The sequence below is a fragment of the Ischnura elegans genome, chromosome 8, assembly GCF_921293095.1.
Source record: "Ischnura elegans chromosome 8, ioIscEleg1.1, whole genome shotgun sequence".
NCBI classification, from domain to species: domain Eukaryota; kingdom Metazoa; phylum Arthropoda; class Insecta; order Odonata; family Coenagrionidae; genus Ischnura; species Ischnura elegans.
The window spans coordinates 79,629,290-79,649,877 of NC_060253.1; the positions used below are offsets into that span (position 1 = coordinate 79,629,290).

The following is a 20,588-nucleotide window of genomic DNA, read 5'->3' on the forward strand; positions in this document are numbered from 1 at the left end:
TAAATAATTACTATTATTGCCGAATGGCCCTAACATTTCTTAGATATAACTGGCAACTCATTTATTCTTTCGCCAGCAGAATATGATCGCGATAAAATGTTTTTTTTCCTATTTCCTTGATATCGCCTTTGGTTATCATTTATTGACTCGTGACCCCATAATGTAATTTGCTCCTTGATAAAACGAAAGAGAAACGGTATAAATAAGCCAAATCGAACTATTGTAAAATATTTCTCTATTTATTTTTTATTTCCGATATGGGATTGATTTGGGCTATCCGGGAAAAAGTGTCAATAGTTTGTTTCCGATTATCTTAAATTCTATATTTTCAAGAATATAGAATAGGCAGTTACACGCGTTTGTCGATAGCTTTGGGTTTCACCTTCGCCAATTTTTGCCTTTTCTTGGCCATGGAAATGTTTTCAGCCTTAATTTCTAAGTATTTATTATTCTCAGGTCGTATACTAAGAATTCTCTTTTTCTTGTACAGCAAATCAGATACAATATGACTCATCTACGTAGTTTACTGCCGCCATGTAGCAAAGATATGTACAGAAAATTGCTGCTTTATCAAAGTTAAAATTATATGCCTCTAATGCAGCTCTGCGAAAATCAATTATAAATAGTTTTTATCCTTAAATTGTGAATTGATGAAGCAAAGAGAGGGCCCCTTCACAAAAGGCAGTCAATTTAAAAGGCAAAATATAGTTTTCACGTGGATATTTATGAAAGGTATTTCGAAGACTTTGTCTTACATTTATTGAATATTTTCTCCCGGGTCTTCTTGGTGTTCAATTCTTACATTTGTCATGAATGGATTACGTTTACCCTTAACGTCAGCTTTTTTGTGTTGCTCTTTCATGATGTTAAGGATTAGTGTTTTATTATACTTTAGAGTATTCATATAAAGCTCACCACTCTGTAAAACTATATTTAGTGTCAGAATTGTTCATATAAATATATCCTCTTTTTCACAACCTGGAAAATAATTAATAGAGTCAGTGAGTTTGTTGTTACCGGGCTATGCTAATAGTATACTTTCGCCTCCCCGTTTCTGTGAGCATTGGCCGAAATTGCCCAAAAATACGAAAATTATGTGAACACAGGGGAAGTATGTAAAACTAGCGTTCGGTCATTTATTTAAAAAAACATAAAAAGGATTAGCATCTTATGGCAAGACTTAGACATTTTTTCTATTCTTTCGCGTCCTAGTGTGGGCTAGGGGACTCGTTGTTTTAGCGCATGGGGAGCGACCAACTCACCAACTGTGGGAAACACCCTTACGCTCTACCCCTAACCCCCTTGTGCACCCTTTTGTTTTTTTCGGCCACGACCAGGCTCAGCTTAGAGAGAAAGAGGGACACGAAAATTTCGGCCCCTTGTCCTTTCATGCCCTCCTGAAATAGCTCGCGGGGAGAAAAACTGTTACATACCTGCCCGCTTGTTGGTCGCCCATGCTGGAGGTCGTCTTTCAGCCCCCAACTCTCTCTTTCTGAGCTTGTTTCTTTCTTCATGAGTTCGCTCACCTCACCCTAGTCCCTTAAACACTAGCTGGACGTCTCAACCCCTCCCTCTTAACCTAGGATACCTATTTTCACCCCCTCTTCCTCAGCGAAAACGGACCAAAAAATCTCCCTTTCTGCCTTTTCCCCTCACCCATTCTTCCTCGAGGCTTTGGTTCTTCTCCGTCAAAAATACATACCCCCGACTCACCTGAGCCATATGTGACTGCGCCTGGAGGGCCGAAAGGGGCGGTAGGGCCTCAAAGAACTCTAACCCACCTTCGCTATCTCTTCGTGGAAGTCTGTGGAGTGAGTGAGAGGGAAAAAAATCTTTCCTCCGTTCATTCTTCGCTTCTCCAAGCGCTATAGTACTCTCGCTTGTTTTCCCGCGTTTCTCCCCTCCCACGCCAGGGGGTGATGCTGTCAGTCATGGCGGGGAGGAAGGCCGCCCAGTTCTTTTCGCCTTCGGGTAGTTCGGAGGTGTGGAGAAGTTTCGGGGTCTCTCGTATTTTGAGGCCATTGCGATTCAACCCGCCATCACCTCACTGGTTTTGATAGTGCACTCCCTCGCTTGAAAAGGGTGAGCTGCGAGTCTTTCAGCTTCTTAAATTTCAATCTGGTGCCATTTGTAACTTTGTGGTACTACTCATGAGTGATTCACAACACTTCAATTGGTTCTCAAACGTTAAATATGAAACTCTGCTAATATGATACTGTTGGGAAGACGAAGAGGATATGTGTGTAATTTTGCGTTATATCTGCTGACAAATCACCTTGTAATCATGAGTAGGCTATAAAGACACCACCCAATTATTCTTTTCGTTTTCATTGATACAAGCTGACAGAATACGTATTTACCAATTTGATAATGGTATTTCCCTATTTTAGTGAAGGGCCAAATTAAGTTGGAAAGATTTTTTTCGGTAATTCATTTTAAATTATGCTGAGGCTTAGGGTAAAGTTAGTTATTTGATATAGGAATATGTTAGCTTAGGGGCGAAACTATCTATGACGTCCTAGGCTTAGCTACCAAATAAGCCTTTACGAATGTACGCGTAGGAACGGTTGGAATTACTTCCTGCAGTATGCGCATGGAGGGTAAATTTAGGACACTACAGGGACTCCAGTGGCGGTTGATTCTTTGGCTTTTCCCAAATTTTTTTGCTATTTACCTACGAAAATATTTTAATGTATTTAACGATAACGCTGGATTTTAGCGGTGTACTGACTGAATAACATCATTTGCCATAGAGTGTCAAAATACTTCCTTATTTCGAAGCTTAGCTTTTAATTCACACTCGATAACATCAACATAACCGGCAATAACGAAACCATTTGAATTCGGAACAAGGTATCCCTTAAATTGTTTGGCAGCGAAAATATCTGTATTCATTGAATATTGATTGTGGTAAGTTTCAGAACACGAGATCTCTGATCGACTTCTGGCTGATTTGTGAATAAATTACTGGCATTCTGACAACCATAGCCATCTCAGTTTTATGCCTGCTGCTTATCACACCGTATCTACCTAAATACTTAGTCATTCGTCTTTTTCCAAGTGTCGTGGAGGACGAGGATAGTTATAAACCACGAGTTCTTGCGTCAGAGCTAGGATTTGATTGTAATTTTTTTTGTCATTTTTGTAGCTCACCATTAAAGACACTTTTTTCCGAATAAATTATTGGAATTTTTTCTTATCACCACCCACTTGACCGAGTTCGAAGAGTAGTCATTTTCTGTTTATTGTGCCCCTTTTTTCCGAATCATCGATCAAAAAAAGATGGCATCTGTCCGCTGACCTTATAATTCTAAAGAAATAAATTTATTCTCGTTGAGTAGCCAGTAGCGAAACTTTTCATCCCCATTACAAGGTATGATTTCACTTTTCGACAGCTATTATCAACGGTAGACTCTATGATGAACTATATTCCTGTGAAGCGTCGTTAATTGATATTTGAAGTGGTCAGTGGTAGCTATTCATTTTATTTTGCGTAGTTTTCATAAAATTATGATAGCCAATTGAAAATTATATTCTAAAAATGACTCATTCATGCAAAATTTTAGGTTTCATTCTCTGATGATAATGATGATAACACTTTGGCTTTCATGCTAAAAACGGCGAAACAGGTTTTTTTTTAATTCTTTCTGGCCATTCAGTGATCGCCAATATACGCAATGATGTTATTAAATTGCTATTTGCGATTCATATGTTTGATTTCTGAATAATTATTTGGTTGAGTAATTGAGTTGAGTAGTTTTTCTCCGCATCTTGGAATATTTTAAAACATATATTACCGCAGGCATTGTGAAAGACTAATTATTAGCATAATCCTTCAATGGCAGGAATATAAGTAATGAATATTATTTTTAACCATATTCAATACTAAAAAATATATTTTTTTATATTTTGACCATTGAATTTGAGTTTTAGGACCCAGGTTAATCACAAAAGTGAAATTAGGTGGTTGGCTGAATTGAGTTTTTTCGATTATTAAAAATCGTAAGACTATTTCCTTACCTTAGGACGCATTTACCATCGTGGAATCCCTGACCGGATTCATTGAATTCAACAGTTACGGCGCTTGCCACTCACTGCGTCCTTCTGTCTCTTTTATCTCCGCCATCCTTGGTGGATACAAAAAGTGCGCAACTCGCTAAAATAGCATCGTCTCTCGTCCATCTAGACAATTATCACCTATTCGTAAAGTTATCCCCTCTCGAAAACGAAGCGGAAAGCTCATCGCTTGAGCCAATTTTGTTAACTCTGAATTGAAGAGTACCAACGTAAACACCTTGTTCTCATTTCGGCGTCATTCTTATGTTGGGGGGTTGATAACCTCATGAGTGGCAAAAAGGGAGTGAAATCACGTTTCGAAGCCTGGTTATTGTTGATAAACTAGCGTCCTAAAGCCTGAATAATGGCGCGATGCAAATATTGAAGTGGATTTGGTTATATTTTTCCATAATTTTAAAATTTCCAATCGGAAAAATCGAGGTAAAACATATATTTCCCCATACTTGTTATTCTCTTACCTTGAGGCTTTTATAAGGAATTAGAGATGCTCATTTTCACTCAGATGTATGTTGCAAATAACATAATGCTGGGACCACTGCCTCCAATTAGTTTCTCACGTGGAATCGAGAGGAAACCTACAAGGGAATGTTAAAAGTCTGAATTTCGGCAACTGCGCTTGCGGCCTAGCATAAAATAGCAAAAATACCTGATTCGTGAACCTGATGGGTCTGATTGGCTGATTTCGACATTAGTTCACATTTTATTTTATTTAGGTTGAACATTTTATTTCCATGAAATTTCATACTCTCGTGTAGAAGTATCGTACTTACGAAAACCTATCCGTGAGCATTTTACTTGATAACATATTCCTTGAGGCATGAAGATATTGAAGCTGGGTGCCTCAATATTTGCGCCAACTCACAAAGGTAACTACCAAGCCACATGGAAGGTCAATTATTGTGTTAAATTTATTCTGAAGGGCACCGCGTAAGCCGCCCGTTTCTGCCCACCTTGATGCATAGACAGGTATCCAATGGAGGACACGGACGCTACTCGGGGAGAGGAAGGCGATTTCAGGGAAAATTTGCAATTCGCGCATATTTTCCCTGGCCAAATGCCTCTTATCCTACTAGCACAAAAGCGACGACGAGAGAAATGGAATAACAATTAGGCGGAGAGGCAGTCGGGAAGTAAGCACGGAAGATTTAGTCCATCCCGCGCGCGATCTTCTTAAAGAAGCGGACGGAAAAAAGGAGGGAGGAAAAAGAAAGCATCAAGTAACGCGGGGGGTGGGGAGACGACGTACACCCCCTCCACCATCCCTTCGGCTTTTCAGATTCTTACTTCACTCCCCCACCCCTACAAAACCCACCCCATTCTCCGCTTCTCTTATTTTTTTCTTTTTACTTTTTTTTCACCCCCCTCCATACACCTCCACCACCCACCCCTTCTTAATCCTCCTCCTTCTCTCCCCTCTCATCAACCACCCCCATTTCCCCCCTCCAAAGAACACCACTCCCCTTTCCAACACCCTCGCACTGTTACTCCCCCCCCCCCCCACCACGTTTCCAACCCTACCTCATTTCCCCTCTCGCGGTCCAAACATCCCCACCACCTCAACTCATCACTCGTTCCCTTTACTTCTCCTCCTTCCCCTCTCCCGCCGTCTCATTCCCCTCCCCTCCTTCCCTCACACCCTCGTTCATTCCCCTCCCCTCGTGGCAGGAGGCGGCTAAAACCTTCCCCTCTCGCGCGTCGCCTTTTTCCCCTAACCTCCCTCGCCAAGCGATTGATTATAAAGTGTATGCAGGCACCAGGCAGTGAGCGGCTGACTGCCGCACGGGACGGTTGTTCTGGTGAAGAGGTTATATATTCGGGAAGCCGCCTCGGAGAGACATTGGAAGTTGTTTTTTTTTCAAGTTTTTTCGTTTCTTCTCTTCCCCCCCCACCCCCACATTCTCTATCTCCCTTACGCCTCCTTATACCTCATCATCGTCTTCGCCGCCTCGGACGGACATCTTTTAAGCATCGCTTGCACGTTTAAGACTGTCCAGTTCATTATCATCATTTTTTTTCGGAAACGGCAACATTTTTGGTTCATCAAGACATCGCCGGTGGAAACATATACTGTTCGAACCCTGTCACATCATTATTGTTTTTGACAACTTTTGGTTCGAGGACTGAACATCGGAAGCAGTTTCCAGTTTTTGTTTCGACGAAGAAAGTTTTATTTTTGAGTTTCCCATCGCCTAGAAGTGTTTGTTTATTTTTTTGTTCTCCGCAACCCTTGTAATCGGTTTCCCGACGATAAACTTCGGAACAGTGTTGAAGTGCTGAGATCCCCCTCTTCTGTGAACCTGATCATAGGAGAAATCTTCCCACCACCGCGTGTGTTGTACGAATCATAACACGCTCTTTTTCAACTGGTGGCGGGACAGTTCTTTTTTGGTGTGTTTCGCGTGAAGGGAAGGTGTTGGTGATTGACTGGAGTTGTGATCGGGGACAACATACTGCCCGGGACACAGTTGTCATCGCCGAAGGTCGAAGTGTGGCAGAAATAGGAGTCGGAGCACATCGCGTCAACATTAGTTCACGTGTACGGGAACATCTCATCGGACTTCCCGTTTCTCCCCATTCGACGCAACCCGAACATCATATCCCCCCACAACCGGCAAATCTTTTTACTACGCCAAGTTACGGCTTGCCAAGCTCATTCAGACAAACCCAACGCGTTCCAGAGCCCACGGCAACACCGTCGTGGTCCAGAACGTGTTCAGTTCAGCAGCATCGAAGGAACCACAACCTTGCTTTGGAGCCGGACAGAATTTTTTGAGTGGCCCGGTATTTTTTTATACCTAGTATTTATACACAATATTATATTGTTAGGTGCGGAGTGTAAGGAAGCGGAGAGGTTAGGATTTTCTTGTCTTGAGAAAGTGTTGTGGAAATTGAGAATAATTACCCTCATAGCAGTAGAGTAGAGGGGACAAGAGGATTCATATATATATATTACATACATATATATTCTATTACGTAAATTCTTCCACACACATAAACACACGGTTTTTTCCTATTCACGAGTTTTGTGAGTGCGCGTGCTTTGTGTGAGAGTATCTGTGCAAACCACTCTTTAATAGTTCCTATTTCAAAAAAGAAAAGTACCGCTGAACGTGTAACGAAAGGGTTTTTACTGTGTGCTTTCCTCACTAATTTGAGCTGGATACAGTTTTTTCGCGTGGCTTCTCATAGCACTGAGGGATTTCTGCTCGTGAGAACGGTAAACAAATCTTCGCGCGCGTATCTCGTTGAGGGAGAAAAGTTTGAGCGCGTCCACGGAGAGTTCCTCGTGATCTCACCGGCCGACCAGTGGCCCGAGAGCCGACGACGATACGTCCGCGCGGCCCTAATCCCTCGCCTGGGGAATACAAAGATTAGTTTTCCTATTTCGAAAGTGACTCAGCCCAAAAGGACATTCAAGATATTACCACTGCTGGCTGCGGGAGTGTTTTTTTAACAACGCGTGCGTTTGGGGTATGCTAGCTCGACCGAGGTCCTTCGAAAGATCCCGGTTCGAATCAAGCGCTAGTTCAGCGGCGGCGTTCGACCCTCAGTCGCCGGGAGACAGACGCGCCACTTGCCGGCGTCGAGCGGGCAGCACGGCCGGACTTACCTCCCCGCCGAGGAGTGGTAGTGTTGGTGACAGCAATCGACTCTCAGTAATTAGGAAGGGACACTGGGATCGGACGTGCCTGATCTCTATTGGGTCGATCCGACTGAAGGAGTTGGACGTAACTTTTATGACGGCTGTGCTTCCTCCGTGGAGTGTCGGGTCGTTCGCGTCAGATGTGAGGAGCGGGACAGCTAAGCGACTGATTGGCTCCCAGTCCTGACCAAGTAAAACCGGATGTGAAATGCAGTATTAGAGTTAGTGAAAACAGAAGACCGTGGGTTCCTGATCGGTGTCTTATACCTTTAAGTGTTCCTAAAACAAAAAAGAGAAGAGTATAAAAAGAGATAAAAAAGGAGTCGATGTTTGTTGTTATATTGCTATTATCAAGAATTACGTACGAGGAAAGTTTTTAAGTTTTTTTCCCTTCGCAGTTTTGTCGACCTATTGTCTCTCGTGAGGGAACTAAATTTTTCGAAAGGAAAAATTCCGTTTTCCGCTTCCTTTTTTGAGTAAGCATCATAAGTTTTATCCGGAGAGTTGAAAGATCGATTGGTAGTCACGAAAGAGATAGATTTATTCGGTCGGAGACGCAAAAATTTGAATCCCGAGATAATACACATTTTACGAAGAGCCATATTATCTTTGCCGGTATCGTCAACGACTCCAAGAGCCGCCAATCTTCCTACATCCTCCCACCAGCAAGAGGAAGGAGGCCCGGCCAGTGAAGAGGATTCTGTTGTGTTTCCGGTGTAATTGTTGGTGAATGGTTCCTGGTGCTGTTTGACGAGTGAGGGAGGTGTATCAGGTTGGAGAGGTGCCCAGGAGATAGTGACAGCCAGGAAGGCAATGCAAGAAGGTAGTGTGCTGTGTTCTGTGTGCTCTTGTGTTCATCTGCTTGTATGCCTGCAACTTGGTTGTGCGGTTGTTCGCCGTTCTGAAATATTTTGTTGTTTTCCCCATATTCCTCGAATCAGTTTTTTATGGAGACCAATTTAATATTGAAGCAATTTTCCTTACCTTCACTGTTAAAAAATGAAATCTGTAATTTTTTTACCGCGCGAATAGAAGACGGAAAAGTTCGCGTGGCTTCAATGGTTTTTCGGCGAAAGGAGAACAGGCCTTACTTAGAAACCGGTGATAGTAGTTTGAGTGGTTTGATTCGGGGAATGCTTTATGTTCATCAACAGTTTTGGTTTGGTTTTTAATTATTTCTGGGAGATGGAGATTGTTGATGTTTACGGGGTTTGTTTACAAGGTTGTTTGCGCCTCGAACGAACTTCGCTCTTCGAAGTGGTGAAGGTATCTTTTCCTCCTTAATTTCGATGCGACATGAAAACTTCGAACATTCGTGGCCGCGATAAAGAGGGATTCATGTTCAATCCTCGCTTTTATTTCGTCATAAAGATATATCAGCGGTTTATCATGCCTTTGCGGTCAGTAAATTTATACGAGGATATTGCACCAACAATTTAGGAAGTTGTCGAATGTCGCGCTGGATTGACTTACTTCTTCGATGGACAGCATTTCCTCTTCCTCCACCTACCCCGCGTAAATACATTTTTAACGACGCGGCATATGCTGATAAATCCGTCATTAAAACGTGAACCGTCTATCTTTGAGCGCCCCGGCGATAAAAGCTGGGAAGGTGATAGTTTTCGATTTTTTTCTGTCTGACAAAAATGTTTGCCGGCGAAGATAAGGTCTGATACCTAGGTAAGAGGGCTAAGGGAGCTTCAGAAAATCCCCTTTGTTGTTCGCAGGATGCAAGGAAACATATTTTCGGTGTGAGATGCTGCCCCTTGTTCCTAGCGTGTCCGGGCCAGAATGGGCCAGCGGCCGCCGTAAATTTTACGACCCTTGAGATTCCGTCGCACTCGTATCATTCCCAGTCTAACTCTATGTATGTATCTTCAACTTATCTCTCCCTTCAAATATTGTCATTTTCGCAGAATTTAGTTACTTAGGTTTTACCATCACAATCTTACAAATGTCGTGTCGTTTCTCGGACATTCAAGTACGTTCGACCAAGCCTGGGCAAAGAAACTTAGACCTGTCGTTTTGTTAGGTATGAAAATAAAGGTTAGATAGAAGGGAGTCTGAATTGTATTTTTTTCTTGCATTTTTGTCGTTTTGTCATCGAATTTTAATGCAATACTTTCTGCGGCGTCTCTCAACTAATGTCTATGACACTGCATTTTTGTGTGTTCATTTCTATGTGACGTGATAGGGTGTTAGAAATACGCTGTCAAGAGATTTCGGGAAGGTTAGGCTTTAGCATCACTATATCGCGTGTTTGTAGTCCTTTCTCGGACTTCTTTCTCAGAGTCAAAGAAACATCTGACTTTGGTTAATATAAAATTTGAAGCGCGGATACCTCTTGCCACTTCTTCTTGATGAAGTGCAGGGAACAATTTGTACTGTTATAACGTGACTTTTCACACATACTATGGTGAAAATGTTTTTTTTTTTGCAAGTTCTAGTCGTCAGACCTTTCTCTACCTTGGGCTATTTTGTTAATCCGTATTCCCCGCTCCTAATCCTAACGGAGAGATATTTTTGCATTACTACTCAGAAAGGAAATCCATCCTCTCACGAAGGAAAACTGCTGGAAAGGGGAGAGCAAACCCTTTTTCGACTGGGACGCTTCCTCTTGTTCTGTGGCGGCGAGAATAACGTTTTTAGCCTTACGAAAATTACCCCGGCCGTGTGTGCAATTTGGTCGTCTGGGGGGACCCCAAGCGAAGAGTAACAGAAGGGGATGGGAAAAGAGCGGTGGGTCTGCGTGCGTGGATGGGCCAGCAGCACCTGGGGTCTCTTTCTCTTTAGACCGGGGCCCTTTTCGAATGGATTGGTGGGTTTTTTGAGACACAAGAGTGGCCGCGGAGTGGGGCTCCCATCTTCCATCAACCCGACCTCCCTCTTGGGTGTGCCGGTTAGCTGGAGGTCCTCGGTGCCTCCTATTGTCTTTAGCATCGCGTTGACCGTAAGCTTAAGCCCCGAAGCCGGCTACCACCGGGTCCGGCTCCCCAGTCCTTCCCGCGGTGGTCGGGTTATATTGAGGGTGTCGGAGGAAGGTGGTGTGTGTTGAGGAACCCTTTCCAGCGGCTAACCTACTCGAGGGTAGTAAAGCGGGCGGGGTGGGACATCCCTTTTCCTTGGGAATAGTTTTTTATTGTTTTAGTGTGCCGCTACGACATGTGAAGAGAGGCCTCGGTGCGACCAGCTCGGTCGAAAACGTGTTACCTACCGGCTCAGAAAATAAGTCCTCAAAAGGAAAACCTGAAAGCATTGTTCTAACGGTTTTTAGGGGTAAAAAAATCAACGGGTTTTTTCCCTGTCTCTCCATGTCGTACTTGTTTTTGAGCGCTAGTTTTTGTCACGTTGCGTTGCTTTTAAGCCCAACGCGCATGGGAACGGCTCCTTGATGGATAGCCGGTATCTTCATGATTTGATTTTGCTGATGCATTTTACTCTGTTTGTTCTTGTTGATTTTTTGAAATGCAACCAATCGTAATGAAAAGTACCGACGTGATCATCAGATTACGCTTTTTAAGGAAACCATTTGCACGCCGAAAGATTTCACGTACTGAAAAATTCATAGTTTCACTTTGCCTCCAAAATTTAGTCCTACACTTACTACTTAAATTTCATACACTCCATGGGCTTTTCTGCTATCGTCTACTATGTATCTACTCTAGGAGATAGGGAAGGTGAAGGATGATAAAGTTAATAGAAGTTGAGTGATATTTCGTAATTAAATATCGAATCATTGGCAAGCTCTCTTAATTACCTTCAGATAAGTGCATTGAGCAACATTCATCACAGTTCTAATTGTCTCACATGAGCGACCTCGTCAGTTTTTTATCCCATTATTTTATTGACTGCGGTTATTTTATTGGAACTTAGCAATCTAAATGAAGAAATAATTATCGGGTAGAAAGATTGATATCTTGTAAATGCTTTGTGTTTCAGCTCAGCTCAAGGATACAGTTAACTATTCTTGCCAGTATTTTTCTGTTTTTGCGAATTAGTTTGAGATAGTCTATGATTCAGCGTCTATGCTATGCCTTGTGCTACGGTTGAGCCATCTTAGTATAAAAAGCGCCAAGATTGAAATTTTACTAAGTTCAGTTTCAACATATAATATTGCACAAATAATTCCCAAGTTCTTCCATCGAACTTTGATGCTTTTAGTTTCAAGGAGCACTTGAATAAGATTATTTTAATTTTCGTTCGTCTGAATTTTCCGCGGACACAGGCTGTGATTGCGAATGTCAGATCTTTGTCACCTTACTTGATGTTCATTTCCTAAAATGTTATTTTTGATGTCGTTTTTCGGTAAAAAATTTACCGTGTGCGTTTGAAAATTTCCCGCGTTAAGATATGAAGATGATTTGTTGAGAATGCCTTCTTCAAATTTTAAATTACCTCTCCGCAGACATTTCTATAATTTATTTTATTTGTTGTGGTCAATTCACTAGCAAACTTTTCAGATTGGGGTGCATGTCCCGCTAAGCTCCGGAGTAGAAATGGTATAATAATTTAGCTATGTAGCCAATGGTTTGTGTTATTAAATGTGTTTCATTCTTGAAACATTTGCTTACAACTTGTTAGATATTTAATTTGCATTTCCTTTCACTTATATTTTCTTATCATTCTATTTAACTGTCGTTGCGTAGTGAGAAACGCATTAGTTATTGCGTTTGTTGCATTAGTAGTTAGCATCTGCGGCTTTTATCTGTGTGTACAGAGTAGTGTTCCGTCAGCATCTTATTTCTTCCATTATTCGTAACCTTCGTGCTTTTAGTTGCTATAACTGATATATTGCGCGGTATGTGACTCGAAGTGTCCGTTTTGGCACCGGTAAGCATTCTAGGAATGAGAATATTATAGTGCTTCGAAACTTGGGATGAATAATTTACTTGAAAATGTCTTGCTTAACCATTTTCCTGCCTCGTGCATTAGATTATCATAGAATTTCAGAGTCCTATACGATTGAATTGCGGCTGAAAATTTGGTTGAGGAACTCTGGCATATGGAAGTGGTGATAGAAAAATCTTAGAAGTTATTTTAAATTGTCATTTACAGAAGCCATTTATCCGGCTTTTGTTGGCATCAAAGAGTTTTTTCGTTGCTTGGTATTTCAGAAGTGAGGAATAGCACTTCCAATTGGGAGAAAATGATAGTTACCCTCTGAGCGCCAACGGTTTGGCTGCTAGGTCTTCAGCAAATTGCACATGCTCTTTTTACGCCGATGCCGATTAGATTGTATGCAATTGCCAAAATATTTTAGTTTGGTACTGTAGAGAATGTAAAAGTGTCTTTTTATTTTCGGGTTAAAGTTTATGATAAATGCGTTTCAGGCAGTGAAGCGATAAAAGGTATGATAAAGTCGGTTTATAATGGTTTGCCAATCGATACGGAAATTTGCGCTAAGTTTGTAGTGTGTGTTGTTTCACGGAAGACGGTTTCTCCAAGTGACGAACAAATTGTCATATTCGCGGAAATTTTGCGATATGTCGAAGTGCACTCTACATGCTGTTGTTCAAAGTTTTTTCTTTTCCATTTCATTTTGTTGTGATTTATATCAAAATGCTCATACCTTCCATGGGTTCTAACACCGTGCCGGGCAGTGAGCTGAACACGTTCATATTTCTCTTAGAAGATGAACGGCTCATTTCGACGAGGTTGGCGGATAGTGAGATATGTGAAAACCCTGAACGAATAAAATAACGTTGATATTCATGCCGCTTATTGAATTAAAAGTAAAGTAATGCCATACTTGAAGTGAAATCTCGTAGACTGTCGTTACATTGCTAACATGCCTTCGCAATCAGCCTCCACGGGTATTTTAAATTTACATCAATCAATAATCTGCAGCCGTTGCGTCATGGTTTCGCGTTTCACGTTGAAAAAAATTGGTAGGACCAGTAATGTCAAATACATACCGGTAGTGACATTCTTTTAAAATAAGTAATATCTATAATGTTGCGACAATAGCCAAGTCGTGTATGTTGATGATGGCGTTACTTTGTGGAATTCTATGGTAACAGTGGAAGTTACTCTATGCTCTTGTTGCTCATTCTGTCTTTGTAGTATTCTTTGTAGCCTTTGTAGTGTAGTGTTCGACTTGTATATTCTTGGCTAAACATCTCTAAACGCGGCCCTGTCCTCAACTCATCGCCTCCGTAATCCTTTGGCTCTCTAGCTAGCTCACTCACCTCTTATAGGTGCTTCACTCATTCCTGGAGACGTGAGCCCACTCGTCTCTATTTTATCTCCTACAGATCTCTCATCACCGCCCTCATTGCCTTTCTTTCCCTCCCGGAACTCTTACTCACTTCACCCTTTGCAGCTTCCCTTGCTTGCCCGTCTCTCGTCTCCTTTTGTGCTTTGCTTTTCACCTCTTTCAATATCCCAATCTAAACTCATTGGCGAGCAATCTCAAGTTGTACCGCGTGAGCAATCGTCCACCTTCGCCTATTCATTTTTCCTCCAGGTTTGACGTTAGATTCTCTAGCCTGCGTTTTGATCACGTTATCCCTCTAAACTTTTCTTCATCCTCTTCTAACAAGTAAATTTTCAATCGTCTTTCCGCATCTGCAGACTCCATCTAGTATTCTCTTTAGTTCTAACTTTTTTTCTTGACCGATGGTTATGGATCCATGAATCTACTTTCGAGTTTTGACGGACTTTTTCGCTGGTGAGTGATGCACTAACCGCGAGTAAATATTTTATCTCCAAGGATATTTTGCAATCAATCTTTATAATCTCCTTTTTTATTTTAGGGGAAGTGAATTTTATGTTATTACTTTGAGTTGGATAAGAAGTTCAGTATGAGTTACTGATTATCTCTTTTTCTGAATTCCGTCCGTTTTAGTTTTTGTGAGGATTTTCTTGGTGGCCCTCTTAGTAGCTGTGAATGACGTAACCCTAAATTTCTTTCAGTCAGCATTATAACTTTCCCTGTGCATTTTGGTGTGATATCAAGTGAACTTCATCCTATGTCCTCGCGGCAATCCCTCCAAAAAATTTCTACTACAATTTGAGTAGTGAGCCTCGATGTTTAAGTTCTGATGGGTATACCGCTTTTCCATGGTAGTTTAACTTTAGCGCAAGAGTTCCATAAGGTTTCTTGGACGAATATGTTTTACTTAAACCACTTTTTTTAAATAAATAAACTCTGGTTTCGATTAATAATCATCAGTTGTAAATTCTTAGCTTCATCGAAACCCAGGTCGCTTTATTTAAACTAAGAAGAAGTATATGCAATAGATATTCGTCCAATCAAACCATAAAATGGAATACCACATAGTTAAACACGATTTAGTGATTTTGCTCTGTTGTTTGCCCTTTACTGCGGTATCTCCCGTGATTTTACTATCCGCTAAGATTACTACATATACCTCAGACAGTCAAGTAATAGACATTCGCCCAAGAAGCTTTAAAATGGAACACCACATAGGTAAACATGATTAAATTTAAATTAAACAGGTAAATTTTGTTCAAGGTTGCTATGTTGTTTGCCCTTTTCTGCTGTTTCTTCCGCGATTTTACTCTCCTCTTTTCGTCGATAAGACCTCGGCTGCCGAAATCGCGGCTCGGTTTAATGGCATGAAAAGGTGTGCGCGTATAGCACCCAGATTTACCCTCATCTCTCTCTCTGTCCCTCTCTCACGCACACACTCGTGGGAATGAATTATGCTCGCTTAGTCGCCGCGATTGATTCATTCACTCTTCATGTGAGGGGGGGGGGGAGTGCGAATTTTTACGGGGAGTATATTTTTTTTCGCCCTCCTCATCCCCCTCTGCGCTTTCCGCCGGATTACCGCGCCCGCGTCCCGTACGTTTTCCTCCACTTCCGGCCCGTATCTGACCGCTCCCTCTCTCCCTACCACGTTTCTCTTTCTGCACCCTGTCCATTTCTCTCTCACCCCTTTGGTCGTTTCCCTTGCGCTTCGGCGGGGGTTCTTCGACGTCCACTCCGCTCCCATTCCCACCCTTATCTCCGCTATCCTCTCTCTCCTTCACTCGGTGGGCCTTCATCGCCTCACTTGGGTCTGCCGCGATCGTAAAGTTGGGCGATTACCTCGGCATCCAGAATCTCTCTTCTTCCTTCTCCTTCCGTCTCTTTTTCTCTCTTCTTGAAGCCCTCCGTGGGTTTCACCGGCCAAATTCGCCTTCCGTCTGTCCCTTCTTCGCTCTTTTTAAATGCACTCCGCCTGCCTTGTGCCATAGTCCGCCTATGGAGTATTTGGGGTGGTCAGCCATCATAGTATGTGTGGTAGTGGTGTTCAGGGAAAGGCCTGTCAAGGTATTTAGAATGAAGTGAAGAATTGAGAGCGAGCATTTTTGAGCATACCCATGTTAGTTTATGCTTGTGGAGATCGTGCTCAAAAATTATGATCGCAAAATTTTACTTTTACCACTGGGATGCTGAAACCCTAACCGCATACACATCGTAAGTAATCGCAAGTGAAAGCTCCGAAGGAGTTTGAGGAGAAATAAAAGCTTGGAAGGAGCCAGTGGAAGTCAGGATACGCGTTAGAATGGAATCCTGACTCCATGAATGAATTGAGCTGTTTTTCGCATTGTGACTGTTATTGTGATTTTTCAATGGAAAATATTACAAAAAGTTTTCTTAGCTATTTACGATATTTTTTCTTCATGATCCATATTATATCCTAGACCTTATTCTATGTACTGCGGCTGTCACTTTCCTGATTCTCAGTAAATAAAATATTGTAGTTTCTATTGTTAAGCTACCAACTTATGAAGCGTAGTTCAGTTACAGGTCTAGATTGAATGATGTTTAGGTTTCATATTTATTTTCATATGTTTACTGCTCACTTGCCTAGTTAAAAATTACTCGTATTTCGTGCTATCTTGAGTTTGGGGATCTGCCTCCGCGCTCGTTGTTAGCACCCTTTTGGCGTCAGTCGAAAGTCGAAGCTTCTTTCAAGGCAGCAGATAGTCATTTACCGCTGACTACCACATTGAGCTACTTTGACTTATTTTAGTGTGAAGCGCTCTAGTTGAACATGAGTGTCCGTCATTAGCTAGTATATTTTTTGTGAAAATGGCTCATATATTCCTTTGTGTAGTGCCTGCTAAATGATCACTTTATTTCTGTTATACAATGACTATCTGTTTTTGGAAGTGTATCCACTCTTTGGATTCGTAAAGAGCCTATAACCCAGTGATTGTCTTTCTCGCTATACTTAGAGGGTACGTGCTATATAGTCTCACTCCCTATCGTATATAGCGTCCTTTAGCTTCTTTACTTCCTTTCCTCTCGAGTGCTCGAGAGTATGATTGACCGCTTTCATGTGCTCGCAGTTATCCGGTGGTCCAACTCGCGTCGTGGACCACGCCGATCTCCGTCCCGGCCTCCACAAGTCCACCGCGTCGGGGGCCCCCTTGCGTTCGGCGGGGAAGTGATTCACCTCGCAGATATCCTCGCAGCCCGCTTTTTATTTGCTCGTATCTCCCGAGAGTTATGAGTCCTTTCTTCTTCCGTAGTAGAAATTTCTCTCCTGACGGCCTTGTCTGGCGTTTTGGTCCTGCACTTCTGCCAGGATATGCCTTGTCGGTGTGTTCTACTGGATAGAGTGGGCATTTTGCGTACCTCAAGTATCTGAGTAATTTGAGTTATTTTGGTTATTAGAAACCTCTTGTTCAAAAGGTAATATTTACCTTTTTCCTGCCATATTTTCATGACGATAATATCGATTTTAATTAACTAAGAAATCTCTCTCTTGACGGCCTTGTCTGGCGCTTTGGTTTTGCATTTTTAAACAGGATATGCCTTGTCGACGTGATCAACTGGGTAGGGAGGGCATTTCGCTCTTAGCGTACCTCAAGTACCTGAGTAATTTGAGTTATTTTGCTTATAAGAATCCTCAGATTCAAAAGGTGCCATTTTACAATTTATGACAAGCTTTGACGATTGATTCAAAAAAATTTCAATGTCCTCAAATCATATCATGTTTTTTTAATTTCTGTTTTGAAACAGAAATTAAAAAAACATGACATTCATCCTATTTTAGTTTTCTTGTGAATACTTCAATCACTTGCCTTATTCTTGGTGAGGTTACTTCTATGCGACTTCTGCTCGTCGCCAAGTACCTACCTACTCGCCGATTCATTGATTTTCATTAATCACCAAAAATCGCGCGTCTATTGGGGGCCGGTTGGCCTCGGACATTAGGTTGGCCATCGAAATGAACTTTTCAATTCGTGCTAATCGTATTTTCGACTGTCGAAACCATCGCCGATTATTTGAATTAATCCGTAAAATAAAGGCGGTAAGGGGCCAGTGCTCAAGAGCTACCGCATTCAGCCGATCTCATGAGTTCCCGATGCCTCCGCGAGCGAGGGGTTGGCGGACGGATAGACATCCCAAGTCCGCGGCCCCGCGGTGTTGCGCTCCGAAGACAAAAAGCGCGGAGCCTGCGTGGACGTCAGAGCCGCCGGTTAGATGGCGCGTCGGTGTGCGTGAGTCAGTGCGGAGACCGTGATTGGACAGCCGGCTCGGTTGCAGGTTTTTCTAGTCCGGCCGGTACGCTTGTGGTGGGGTTCATTGAAGGTGGCGCGGTAGACGGAGGCTCTGCTGGTAGGAAGAGAGTCCGGCGCGAGAGAGAGAAATGAGTGAAACATGGCGGTCGATCTTGAGGAAGAGTCTGGGAGATCATTATGCTCCATCCTCCTCCTCTCTTTCACTCTTAGCGGGGAAAGAGTGCGGTGGCAGCGGAGGGGGTTAGGAGAAGCTGCCTCGCGCTGTCCTTCCTTTGAAGTCCTTCGCGTTTTTACAGCTTTCCTCGCTCGCTTGCTTGCAAAACGGGGGCTCCCGACTGCTATGTCTATTCCATCCTTCTTTTCTATCGTCTTTTTTTTCATCTCTTTCACGCTCTGGAATTTTCTCTATCCCCGCGTCATTATAATATAAGGTGCAACAGTGATATTTTTGGTGGTTTTTCGATTCAGATGTGCCTACTTGCCGTCAGTAGCATTCTCATATATTCGATTTTGATCTTAAAAATGTCATCTCCATGAGTTCTGAAACTCTATTTTTCCGAGTTGTGATAATTTCCACCCATTACTGCTCAGGCATCGTGTGATAAAGTTATTTTGTGTTAAGTGATATTCATTTATGTTTCTATGTTCCTTTGTCACTAGTAGAATTTAGAAAAGGTTGAGCTTCGTTCGACTGTAAGCAAAGAAGAACCGCCCCGCTATGAGTTAGCCGTCTCTCTACTCTGGTTTCAACTTCCAAATCACGGCAAATTTAGCCAAGTGACTTTGTTTTAAGTTTTTGTGAACGGTGCCTATAATTTTTTGCTTTCTGAAGTAGGAGTGCTTTTTTACTTGTTTTTTAATTAGTGCTAAATTCAGCTAAGCCTTCGCTGAATTAATTGACTTTGAAATCGCAGGAGACGTTACTCATTCCCCCGGGGCGTTATGTTTTCTTAACAGAGGTATGAGTCCTGTCAAAGTCTTAGCTAAGGGGAGCAAGCACACTTAGAAAACATAAGAAACGTATTTTTGCGTAAGTATTAAGTTTTAATTGATGTAAGACACGGTCTCCGGCGTTACTTAGTGGAACTGCTTCATCATAAAATAAAAATACTTTGTTCTATTCTAAACTTTATTTTAAATAGTACGACTCGGGTTTCTACATATCATGCTATCATCAGGTTTAATTTGTAAAGTTTTAATTGATCAGGGGTTGCGAAGTCAAACTACAATTATCTATGAAAAACATGTGGTGCAGGACCTTATAGCTCGTATAACTTCTCTGCAATGCTTATCTGCTTCTCATTTCGTTAGCTATCCTTAACCGTAGAAATGCATTGTTGCAGTTTTAATCCTCATCTTTATTCGAATCACTTAAGGCGTCAAGGGTAATTTTTCTGCTTCAAAACGGTGAGTCTCAGAGAGTGATCAGTGTAAATCGCAAAAAGTCATCAGTTGGTCATTAGAGAGCCGTGAAAATTGAATTGAAAAATCGCTCATTTCACTTCGTTAGCGAATGGAATTGTTTATGCATGCATTGGAGTTGACTTTAATACTATGCATGAGCGCATGGATTGTTAAATACTGTTTATACTGGCTGATGGATTATTGTTATTCTTTTTCCTAACCATATATACCCCAGTTTTACAGCTTCTCAGAGCCAATGAGTGATAGATTTTATGTTCAAAGGGCATGCATTTTTTAACTTATTGTGGCTATGTGTAGAAGGATATCGATTGAGCGTGCAGCGGTACTCGGAAGAAAGTTTAAGGCGTTGTCAAGGAAGCAAGTGCATTATTGATTAAATCAAGAATTATGCGTTGTACTCCGCTCTCGTTATTGTCAGAAGGCTTACATCAGTCAGAAGATCGCTTAACACATGATGGAAATTAAAATTAAATGTGTGTATTTCCTTCGTCATTGAATTCATTTTGCATTCTGTGGTCGTGAAAAAGAATCACGCATTCCGTTCGTGCTTCTCATTGCATAGGTAAAAGTCGTTGCCTGATGCGAAAAACGATTCATTAATCAGAGTTAACTTGACAGTCCTGTTGTGTATTCGCGTACAAATATTTTATTGCCGTCATTAGCGCGAGGAGGGATAACGTGTAAGCAGGAAAATTGTATGACCTGTTTGAATTGATAGTCTTCGAAGGAGTGGAATGATTTAGTATTTGAAATAGCAATATTTTTTCCAAGTTTACTTAATTTGAAGCCAACGTTCATTTCCTATCGATTATTGCATATTTTTAGCGAAGGAGATAATTCTTTTATTAAAAAATATAGCAAGGAGCGACTCTTACTGAATGCCTGTGCGTTATTATTCTTGTCACTTATGCCGTGTCCATGCTATATGATGTATGTATTGGAGAACGTTAAATTATCA

General features: G+C 41.9%; 1 protein-coding gene across 4 annotated transcripts in view; it reads left to right on the forward strand.

Annotated features, from left to right (window-relative positions):
• Nucleotides 1-5,857: 5,857 nt before the first annotated feature.
• Nucleotides 5,858-20,588, forward strand: part of LOC124163208 (zinc finger homeobox protein 3) — a 141,377-nt gene continuing 126,646 nt past the window's right edge. For all 4 annotated transcript variants that reach the window (XM_046539941.1, XM_046539943.1, XM_046539945.1 and 1 more), the window contains exon 1: nucleotides 5,858-8,543. The gene's annotated coding sequence lies outside the window, so the exon portion shown is untranslated. The remainder of the gene's footprint in view (nucleotides 8,544-20,588) is intronic.